General features: G+C 40.0%; 1 protein-coding gene across 1 annotated transcript in view; it reads right to left on the reverse strand.

Annotated features, from left to right (window-relative positions):
- LOC127625145 (netrin receptor UNC5D-like) overlaps nt 1-12,220 on the reverse strand; it is a 291,561-nt gene that overhangs the window by 80,665 nt on the left and 198,676 nt on the right. The window lies entirely within an intron of this gene.

Genomic DNA, 12,220 nt, shown 5'->3' on the forward strand with positions numbered 1-12,220 from the left:
CGCTCACCGTGATATGCGTAGGTGCCGGCTCGCTGACCGTGGCAGGCGCTGGCTCGCTGGCCGTGGCAGGCACGGGCGCTGGCTCGCTGACCGTGGCAGGCGAGGCGCTGGCTCGCTGACCGTGACAGGCGTGGGCGCTGGCTCGCTGACCGTGGCAGGCGTGGGCGCTGGCTCGCTGACCGTGGCAGGCGTGGGCGCTGGCTCGCTGACCGTGGCAGGCGTGAGCTGGAGAGCGGAGGCTTTCCTTCTCCTCCTTCTCCGGGCGGAAGAAGTTGGCTGCGCTGGCTCATCGATCCGGGAAGGCAGGGGCTCAGGCTCGACAGCCGGAAACACGAGGAGTGGTTCCTCGGGTGCGAGTTTTCTGAGGGTGAGACTCACGTACTCCCTCCACGTGTGCTCTCCGAATTCCGGCGCTTCCGCCACTGGGCTGATGATAACCCGCCCCGGTAGATGAGCTTCAGGGAAGCGTCGTCGAACCCGGTGTGGGTGGCGACCCCGGAGAAGAGCCGTGAGTACTCGCGAACGGGAAAATTTGCATGGGCCAGTGTGGTGAAAACCGCTGCTAGATCCATTTGCGGTCGGTCTTTCTGTCACGAATGACGGAGAAGGTAGAGTCGGGACGAGGATCTAAATGCAGCAGGTTTTATTAACAATAACGGCAACACAAAAGAACACCAACAAAAGAAACATCCACGATGGGAAAAGGTAAATAAACATGGAAGGCAAACAAAGGGTTAACTTAACACGGAAAGTAAACACGGGGATGGCTGGAGTGAAAACGACGAAGGAAGCATGGGAACAGGCATCTGACGAAGGAAGCATGGGAACAGGCATCTACATACAACAAAAGACCGACAAGGGAAAGGAGAAACAGACACGGTTAAATACACAAACACAATGAAGTCTCAACGAGACACAGGTGAAAACACTGATGAGTGCAGGCAGTGACGGAGGCCGGGAATTGTGGGAAATGTAGTTTAGACGCTCGGACAGTGAGACTACGGGCGGACAACTGGGAAAACGTGACATGGAATGGGAGCGGTGACGGGTGAAACAGAAAACACGGAGCAGACCAGGAAACATGACATAAAAGTGATGGGTGAAAACAGAGGACATAGGACAGACAACACCGGAACGTTACAGGAAGTAATGTGTGTTTGAATCCTTTTGAGCGGGTTTTTATCAAAATAATAATAAAAAAACTGTAAACACGTTGTTACCGGGTCATTTGTTATAGTGACACGAGTTACCCAGAGAGGATACCTGCAGTGTTTTAGATCTGGAGAAGAGCATGTTATGGATTAAACTGTGTCAGCCCTCATTCCCAAATGAACATGAATAACATCAGCAATGACACCTACATTTGCTCCAAGGTAAATTAAAGCTAATAATAGAACGTTAATTCATTTATGTATTGATTCAAGTCATAGTAAATGCGATAGTAAATAAACAGTTCACAGCATCAAAATGAGTGTCTTATGAGACCTTATATAGAGCTCTGTTTACTTAACCTAATGTTTTTAGATGTGCAATCGCTGTTAAATAAAAATCTTCTCTGTTCAAGTGACTGTAATAATCATTTGCTTTGATTCTGATGCACAGTCCCCACAGTTTTTTTTATCAAATGACAATGTGAATGTGTAATTTAACAATTTCTTTTACAAAAAACTTCAGATAAATATTCATTACAATGTCACACTTTATAACAGTAAACGGAAAAATATTATTCATTAAGTTTATGAGAATATTTAGCCAAAAATCACATCATGCACGGCATTCTCCCAATCATTCCAGTTGGGAGTTATACAGAGCTTGTCAGAGTGAGTGAAAGGTGAAATGTAACGTATATTCAGATCTGTCGTTTCAATAAAATGGCAGGGGTTTTAAAGCTTAAAAGGACCCAAAGTATAATAAAAGTAGTGCATGCGGCTTGTGCATCATATTTAGGTCTTCTGAAGGCATACAATAGGTTCTGGTGAGTCAAAACCCAACATTCTTCGGTAAAATCTTGATGTTTGTAGTATGTTTTTCAGTATATACATACAGTATATTGATGAAATAGTTCAATCTAATAAAAACCTGACTATTTTACTCAATATTTGTGGGTGCTCTGCATTTGTGTGCTTATTAACACATCATGCCTCTTCCAGAAAGTTGCCCTGCTCTCAGGCTGTTAGCTTAGCTCAGCAACATAGTTAGCTTAGCAACATGCTAACATCAAACTGTGTTGGAATCAACAGTGAGTCAGTGCGGAGCACTATTTGAGTACTGCACAAAGCTTTTGTGGAGCACTGAAAATCAGTCACTTATGAGGTTCCATCTCTAATAAAATACTGTCTTAGAAGACATCTGCATACGCAGGCAGTAGACAGTGAGGTCGCTCACTAGGTATTGGAAGAGACCCCGTCTGTTTGAATCTTCACATCCAGAGATACCATGTCCAAAGCATCCTCTCTGTCTCTCTTCTCCCATTCTATTCTCGCATGGCTTGGCAATTCCAACAAAATCTGATCCCTCTTTGAGCACTGGCGGCCATTGGACTGCAGCTGTGCATGAGTGTGTGGATATTGTCCGACTGTTGGCTTAAAGTTCTATCTCAAGCAGTCGGAGGTCTGTGCCATCTCTGTGAGCCTTCTTATCCAGTTGGCACATAGTGAGTTTGTATCTAGTACGAGTCTGTTTGAGTGTCAAGGATTAACAACCTCTATTCAGCAGGCAAGCGTGCACACGAGTCACCAGCATCGCAAACATACATGCAAGCTGTTTCAAGCTGCATAAGATCGTATTTGTTTGACATGACACTGAAAAAGCACTCTGTTTATGAAGGCCATGAACCAAAAGCCCTTTAGACATTCAGTGCGTGCTTGATAGTGTCTTGACTGACAGTGCCGCTGTTAATCTCGAATAAAAGCCTTTTGTTAACATGTCTGTAAGGTTCGTCTAAAGAGTGACTGTTTATAATCCTGGATTGCAGCTACAGCTCATTTTTGCTTCTGTTTGCTCACCCATGTAAAACATGCATCCAGCCTTGAGGTTTCTTAAAGGGATAGTTTACCCAAAAATTAAATCTCTGTCATTATTTAATATCACTCATGTTGCTTAAAATAACATTATTTCTTCTGTGGAAAACAAAGGGAGATGTTAGGCAGAATGACCTCACCTTTATTGATTTAATAAGGAAAAAGGATGCAATGAGGGTTTGTAACAGCATGAGGATGAGTAAATGACAACATAATTCTCACCTTTTCATTCCTTTATGGTTTGTCTAGCATATATATTTTTTTCCCTTTCAAACTCCCTTTCCTCTGATTCTCTTCATTGTCTTTTTCCTTCCTGAATCTTAATGTACATTTTCTACTGTCTGTCTTTCTCTGTTGGAAGTAGATGATCCAGCTCAGTGGGCTATCTGTGATCTTAATGCAGAATTCTGGATTTCAATCCCTCTTGCCGTCACAGAGCAGCAGGTGAGGACCGTCTCACCCTCCATCTCTTGCTGTGTCCCTCTTTACCTCTCTCTATAGTTGTCTTCCAAGTGTCTTCTCTTATCTCCTGTTTATCCATCAGCACAGGAATTTTCCCATAGAGTAAGATAATGTTGTTCCAAAGCTGAATGGCTTTCTTTGTTCTGTGGAGCACATCAAGAGATGTCCTGCAGAATGTTCATGTTGCTATTTTCCAATAAAACGAAAGTAGATAGCAACCAGGAGCTGTCAAGCTCCAAAAAGGATATAAAACACACTATAAGTAGTAAATACAACTTATGCACTGTTAAGTGTGCATAAAGCAACATAATAGCTTTTTATTATGGAGTATGATGCATACTTAAAATGTAAGCTACTATTCACTGAAAATCGTGCCCTCCACCATAGCTCTCAAAAATCGTTCAAGCTTCCATATATTCAAACTTGTGCATCTTGATTTGCTGAAAATATTTTTTATAAGTCAGTGCTTTTGAATCTACAGTGAAAAGCAGAGAGCATTTTATTTATTTTTTATTTTTTTTGTGAACTTTCTGCAACTCATTCACGTCTGATTCAAAATAAAACAAGAACTGTTACTATGTTATATGCACAGTACTTAAGGCTTGTAAGATTTAACATTACTGGATGGTTGTTGATATGGCAATGTGTTTTTAAAGATACACTTTTTGAGTTGTGTTGTAATTACTGGTATTTTATACAAATTAATGGACTAATAATACCTTCATTATCTTAAAAAATCTGAGTAAACTTTCTGTTAAAATATAAAATCACAACATTATTTGGTAACGGTCTGATGAGGGTGGTAAATCCAATAAGAACAGCATTTCTTACTTCTCTATATTTCCTACTCAAAATGACTAAAAGTAACATTAATGGAACTATTAAGGAACCGGAATCGTTAAATAGGAATCAAAGTCAAAACTAGAAGTGCTAAATGTCTTACGATTTACATTACTATGTGTATCTTCATTCGCCACGTTTGAATATGAGCAAGTTCAAATCAAATTTGAGAACTACTATTTTACATTTTGTTCTTTTCCTCACACAAATTGTAAGCTTTTGACTTATATAGTGCACAAAGCATATGGATGTAGGACTCCAAGGCAGAAGAGAACTAAGTGAAATTGAACAATTATTCACAGAATGACTAAATACAGAATCTACAGTGACTTTCTTCTGATCACTAAAAATTCAGACTCATGCCAGCAAGTCTGAGTTTGTCACATCTGGAAAATCTTCGAAACTCCTCTGTCTTTGATGTTAATCAGATAAACTCCCAACTCATCCCATGACTGGCCATTTGCTGGGGGACTACTCTTTTATGATTGCCATGGAAACCCATGGAAATCCATTGTTCTTCAATATAACAATATAACCAACACTCTGCACTTAAAACTAATAGGCTATACAAATCACAAGGCATGTTTCTGGCTTACCATCTCACATGTTCATAAAATTTCACATATTCATAAATAACATTCTTATTTAACTACTATCCAAACACACAGCCATGTGTAGGATTGGAATATACATTTACAAATACCTTCGGAAAGGAGGGACAGATAGAGATCACAGACCCTCTGAAAAGCCCCCTCTGATTGGCTTAGAGCCTCTTTGGGGTATGAACAAACTCAATGGGTTAAAAGACCAGCCTTGGCTCTCTTCCTCGCTTCCCTGCTCTACGGCTTTCACACACACCTGGACATCGGGTCCAGGGAGTTCTCTCTTGAGGGAGTCCTCGCTTCCAGGGCTCCGCCTGGTCATTCCATCAACTCTCATCGGTGCAACATACAAAGAACTTCCACAAGCCAAGCCAAAGGACATTGACTTAAATGACAACAATGCAACTTAAGCACCTCCAAACCTTCGCTGAAAGAGCTGGTGTCTCTTTAATATAATTTGAGTAACCCGGTCTCAAATCATGGTGTACAATAGATAATAAAGTCTTGTTTGTATTCAAATAGAACTTGACTGTTTATTTTATTAAATCTTATCCCCTTGAAATCTGTTGATCCTAAAGCTACATGCTCATAAACATTATTTCAATCTATTTGTGATATTATTTTCAATGGCCATGAAAGTAGTATTACTGTAAGAATTAATCTTACATGCCGATCAACACTTCACTGGCTGCATGTGTCTGGGTGTAACAACGGTATGTGTATGTGTTGTCATGCTGGAGATCCAGGTTCAAATCCCACCCTTTGACATACTTTTTCCCATGTCTCTACTCTTAATATTCCCTATAATACTACTTATAGCAATGAATAAAAAGATTCCTCTCAGTGATTTGGTCACAAGGTCGGGGAGGTTTTACTATAGTAATATTGTAGTAACCATGTGTTTTGGTGGAAACTATATAGTTCTGATGTACTAACCATGGTGTTAATACAGTAACATGTTGTTAATAGTAGTTAATAGTAACCATTTAATATTGTGGTTACCAGAGGTGGGACCAAGTCATCGTTTTCCAAGTCACAAGTAAGTCCTCAACTTTTAGCTTCAAGTCTTAAACAAGTCATTAGTGCGCTTTGCCCAAATTAGTGTCAGAGTATCAATTACTATAGTAAATTATAATAATTTTATCTAGAAGTTTCTAATTTATAAACTAATTTGATCTTTTTTATCGATATCTACCTGTAAAGACTAAAGAGGGTAATAAAGATGATACATGGATCTTATCTTTGGACACACATTAAGGCAAACCAAACTTTTACTCTAAATATGCAGTGAAGACGCTGAACGTGCTGAACTGGTGAATGAAATCTGAAATATTACCAGGCAGTGGCTAATTGCAGACATTTAAGTTGCATATAGGAGTTATATACTTTAAAGGGCTGCGAACAGAGTAAATGATCGGTTTTGTGATTTTTAGAACCATAACCAATATAATTAAATAAATATAGCTAAACGCAGAGGACCAGCACGTCCGCAAAAGAATGAGTGTGTTTACATGCACGTTCTAACCAGTTATGCTCAAAAAGCACCAACGTGTGTGGTCACAATAAATGGCGTTCCTTTATCGAGGTCATACAACAGCGTAATAAAACACCGGGTAGATTTTTTCCATTACACCAATTGCTATAACATGCTAAATGCTACTGACCGCAGTAAAAAAATTGTTTGCGGTTCGACTTTGTTAGCCTGTAAATCTGCTATTTGCTGCCATAGACATGTATGTTACTGAACCATAGCTGATGTAAATTAGTTAACAACTTACCTCTGTCTGTGGATTTTCAGATGCCTCACAATATTGGACATTGTCGACGAGGTGTCTGTAATTTTGGAACCACAGGTTCTACATGTTGCAATCCTTTTTTTGCCTTTAACGCTGTATTCAATATATCACCTTAGGTATCATTTTTGCTGTGTCCTTGTCCTTAAATGCGCGCCGTGGTCTTCAAACTTGGTCCAGCTTTTGTGGAAGCTGATTGGTTGGTTGTCTGATTGGTTGAATATGGAGCGTTGAAATGCAGATTTGAAAATCAAATGAATCGTTTATTTGGTAAATTAATCGTTGATTTACTGCAAATTTTTAATCATGCAACAATTATCTTTGGTTTTAAAAAGTACAAGTATTTCCAAGTCAGACGGCTGAAGTCCAAGTCAAGTTGCAAGTCATTGCTGTCAAAGTCTAAGTTGAGTTGCAAGTCTTTTTTGATTCTATCGAGTCGAGTCGCGAGTCATCAAATTATTGACTCGAGTCCGAGTCAAGTCCAAGTCAGGCGACTCGAGTCCACACCTCTGGTGGTTACTATGATTTTACTACAAAAATACCATGGTGATAATATGGTTAATTTTTGTATGATAGTGTTGGTGTAGGGTGTCTGTGGGACTTCAAAAAAACACAATAAAAATGCTGCTGTGATGCCAATATACTGTAGGTTAGTGTTTAAACAGAGGTGTAAGAGTATCTGTCGCTATTTGCACTTAGTGTAAATAGAAGCTATCGCTATTTCCACTTAGTGCAAAAAGCCTCTGCCTAGTTTTATAGTGCTTTTTTGGAGCTTTATAGCACTTAGACATTCCTCAAAACAAGGGTGTAGGTTCCAGGGGGGATGGAGGGGAGGTAACTCCCCCAATAATCAAAACAAGCAAGTACCCCCTCCATATTTAATACAATATTTATACCATGATCAATTGAAACATGTAAATGATTTATGCCGCAACCCCCCAATGTTCAAGCCAAATCTATGGCATTGCCTCAAACCATCTCTTTTTGTGTTCCACAGAAGAAAGAAAGTCATACAGGTCTAGAAAAACACAAAGGAGAGGATACTATGAAAGAATGTTCATTGTGTTTAAGCTACAGTATTCATTTAGCTCTTTTCCTGTCTTTTTTTTTCAACATCCTGCACTCATCCTCTTCCCCTATACATCTCTTTGCTGTCAGCCTGGCATGCATTTGTTTCATTTCTCTCTCAGCCTCAATCTTTCTACGCACTCCGCTCTATTTCTCTCTATTTCTCTCTGTCGATCTCTATCGGTATTCTTCTTCTAATAAATCTCTCCTCGTCTCTCCTCTCTTTTTTCAATGAGTCTCTCTCTCTCTCTCTCAGTAATAGTTGGCTCAGTGACTTTACCTGCGTGAGCTATATTGATCAGTACGCAGTAGGGTTAGGTTGCTCTTGCTGACTGTTCCTCTGGCCTGCCCTGCCCTCCTGCTCTCTTACAGCCCGTACCATTCACCATGACAAAAGGTTGAGTCTTTACTCACTGAGTAATTTCCTGTGGTGGCTAAAAGCAAAACATTTCATATATTTTTTTAATACCAACACAAACACATTAAGCTCGATGCTCTGTGCTCTGTGCTGGGAAACAGGAGCTATGCTGTCGAGTTTTATTAACACCCTGTTTACTGTGCCCAGACTACACAGAGGGCTGCAGTGACTTGCTATCAATTGCAGCCATGGCGAAGTGTCACCCCGGGCAACACAGGTATCTGACACCTCGGGTGCCACAGTTCATAGAGCCCTATCAAATACATTTTCATGAAGTGCCGGCCTAAAAGCCTTGTAATTATTAAACAAAAAGGCACGTGCGTGTGCACAAATGTTTTGTGCTATAATGTGCTGGATGTGGACTCCGAGTGAACTCATCAGAACTGAATTATAAATTGTTGACCGTATGGTGAACCGACGACGCCCGAGGTATGTTTCCAAGGTAGCACACCTGAGCTCTCCCGTTATCAGTCCTCAAGCCAAAAAAAACACTCATTAGTATAATAGTGCTATTAGATCACTAACAATACTAACAATGCTTTTTCCATTCTACATTCAACAAATAAACGTTTTATTAACTGAATGAAAAACATTCAGGCAGTTTTTTTCTTCTGCAGTACAGCTTCTAAAGTAAATGTACATTGTTTTAAAGGACTTTTACATATTTATATTTTAAATCAAGTAAAAACAAAAACATATTTTGTTGCTGTGTATAATGGGGCGAAGATTACCCACTCTCACCTTTATGTTCAATTCAATCCATCATTAACTCACAAAAAAAAAAAAAAACTCTCCCTTATTAATAAAGCTGCGTATTGACAATTTTCTTCACGATCTTAAACACACAGTGACACATATATTATGATTCAATAAGTCGCGAGCCATCACAGACTCAGGTTGATTGGGATCCATGAGCAGTCTTTTATTTAAGGGCTGGGTTCAGGTCAATAAACAGGCAAGGCTCAGATCTGGGGCAGACTGGAGTGTGGAGGCAATAGAGCTCGTAGTCAGGCAGGCGGAGGATCGGGGCAGGCAGCAGATATCGAAGACGGGTAGACTGGCGTAAGTGACAAGGGCTGGCGGCAGGTAATCGTGGTCGTAGACAGGCAGGGTAAGAACACAGGAGATCAAGTAGCAGGTTGATAATTAAATGCTCAGTAATGCAGCCGGAACAAACAAGACTTCGCAGTGAAAGCACAGACATGCGTGATTTAAATAGCGTGGCGATAATGGGAAACAGCTGCGTGCAATAGAGCCAGGTATGTGGGGTTATGGGGAGTGTGGTTAGAACTTGGGTGAATTAGATCTCCGGTGGGCGGTTGAGGAGGCGCCTTCTCCGGCGTTCGTGACAATCACGTTATAATCTAGTTTTGCTTCAGCAGAGCGGCAGCTACGGCTCTGCTTATTCCACAACGATTTCCACATCTGTATTTACATATTTTGTATTTTTGTATTATTCCCCCAAACTTTGAGATCTACATCACCTGGTTGGAAAGTTTGCAGTGCATCTCTGAGCTGTTTTCTTCCTCTCCTCAATGCTGCTGTGCTGCTCTCTCAAGTCCATGTTAGAGTTTAATGTGATCTCACGTTACGTTAAATGAGATAAAACGACTATTCGACAATGAAAATCTTTGTCGAGAATTTTTTTATTGTTGAAGTTGTTGATAACGTTGACTAATCATTTCAGCCCTAATTAGGAGAAGTTCATGGCTTGAGAAGCTACAGTATCAAAGTAGCTTGATACTACTGCATCACAGCAATCACAATCCTGTAAGATTTTAATTAGCGTTTGAAAGTTGCAGACCAGGATAATGTTTTATTGCAAAGTGGTAATTTCAGTGTCAATATAATAATTTTACAATGTTTGCAATGCACCCTTTTACCACTTAAAATGACCATTGTTTCATTTACATTTCAGTTGTTGTAACATGTCTAAAGCTTCTCATTTGAATAAAAGAGCATTGCATTAGTAGCAAACAGAGCTGTGAACGATGATTGGCAGGATGTGAGGCAATTGTTCGGTTTTTTATTAAACGCTGTCCTGGTTCTGCATGGTTCTGTTTATTTGCCAGTGAATCCCTGCAGTGTCCAGTTCTGTTAGCCAGCTCTGCTGTGAGCTCTGCTGCGTTTGACTATGGGGGATGAAATAGACCTGGCTAGTTCTCAAACAGACCTGCTTGCTGGCCCTACTTCCTGACAACTTTTATAAAACATGAAGGAGCAAAGCAGGAGCTTTCCTATTACGTCTCTATTAATTCTTGTGATTCCATGTTCTAGTATCAAAACACAAACAAAACTACACACACACACACACACACACACACACACACACACACACACACACACACACACACACACACACACAAACACACGTGATGTTTGCAGTGACTCATTTTGTGTTGATGTTCATCTCTAGTCCATTTGATTCAAGCTTCTTTTTCGTGAGAATTACTTTAAAGGAATAGTTCATCCTGAAGTGAAAATTATATCATTATTTACTCACTCTTATGAAAAACCGGTATTACATTTGGAAAGTAGAAATGGGAAATGGAGCTTTCAAGCTTCAAAAGGGATGCAAAATCACCATTAAACCATTATAAATGTGGTCATAAAAGTAATATGATAGCTTTGGTAAGGTGTTATTCACTGACAATCTTCCCTTACAGTGAGTTGTAAACATCAAGTAGTCAATTTTGTGGATAGATCACTCAGACTTTGCAAACCTTATTGGCGGACGTAAAGATTATTAGTGAATAAATACTTAAATCTCTAATTGAGGGGAAACTAGATAATGACAGACTTGTCATTTTTTGGGTGTGCTATTCCTTTAAGACAGCAGTGAACAAGTAAGCGATTCCATTCAGCCCAGCAGGACAAATAATCCAAGCAGGCATGTAGGCAGTCCAAGGACACCACTGCTCCCAATCTCTGAGTTTGATTTATTGGCTTTGCCGCTGGAGAGATGCGATCTGAGTACATCAGTGCTGGACTGAGTGAGCCCGGTCTTAATCAACAGAGCATCACAGATATACAGAGATGATTAAGCAGTCCAACAAGGCACTGTGACTCAGTGGTCAATGCAATTCAAGATGAAAGGTCCAAATTAGTGTGGTGGAAGGAAGCTGAGATGGCAAGCTAGACGGACTGCAACGGCAGATATTTTGGTGGATTCTGATATTAGCAGATGATCCAAGATCAGCTTTGGGCCTTTCAGCATGCAAGCTGAGCTTTTGAATGTAAGAGAAGAAGACTGACCTCAGCTCAAAAGGTTGCTTACATTCGAGCCTGATCTCAAATTGTGACGTAGTGATATTTTTGCAAATCACGTGGCTTCTTACATGTAGCTCAGGCGTTCCAAAGTGAACGGTGTGGTTCTATAAGCAAATTAAAGTTTCTCCTAAACAGATGAGGTTTTTACATTTTAATGCTCTGCTGAAATTTAAGTGGAAAAAAAACAATGTATCAATAATTAAAAACTGGCAATTTCACACAAAATGTATGCTTATTAAAGTAGTGCATCATTTATGCGTCACCTGTACTGAAATATATCGAGTTGAGTCTCCTGTGTGCTTTGTGTAAGGAGTATTATTCATATGAAAGCTGCTTCCTTTGTAGAGCGTTCCATATCATACACTTATGAGGGCCATTTTCAGTTAGAAGTCAGCTTCCTGTGTAGGCAATAGGCAGCATGGTATCTCACTAGGTTTTGTAACAGAGCCCATATGGCTTATCACTATTGTACCCTTGAATAAGGCATTTAACCCCAGGTTGTTCAAGGGGATTGTTCTTGTTTTACAGTAAGTGCACTTTACTCACATCGCATCACTCAACACGCTAAATGACTACTTAAAAACTGTTCTAAGAATACCACAAGGAGAGGTTGAGGTCACTGAACTGTGATTAGTTTTCCAAATCTAAGGATTTTGATTTGCCTTGCAGACCTTTTTAAGCTTTTAATTAAGGGAGCATTCACAAATCTGTCATTTTTTTCAGCCAACTTTTATCATCAATAGAAAA

The sequence above is a fragment of the Xyrauchen texanus genome, chromosome 31 (assembly GCF_025860055.1).
Source record: "Xyrauchen texanus isolate HMW12.3.18 chromosome 31, RBS_HiC_50CHRs, whole genome shotgun sequence".
Classification (NCBI taxonomy): Eukaryota; Metazoa; Chordata; class Actinopteri; order Cypriniformes; family Catostomidae; genus Xyrauchen; species Xyrauchen texanus.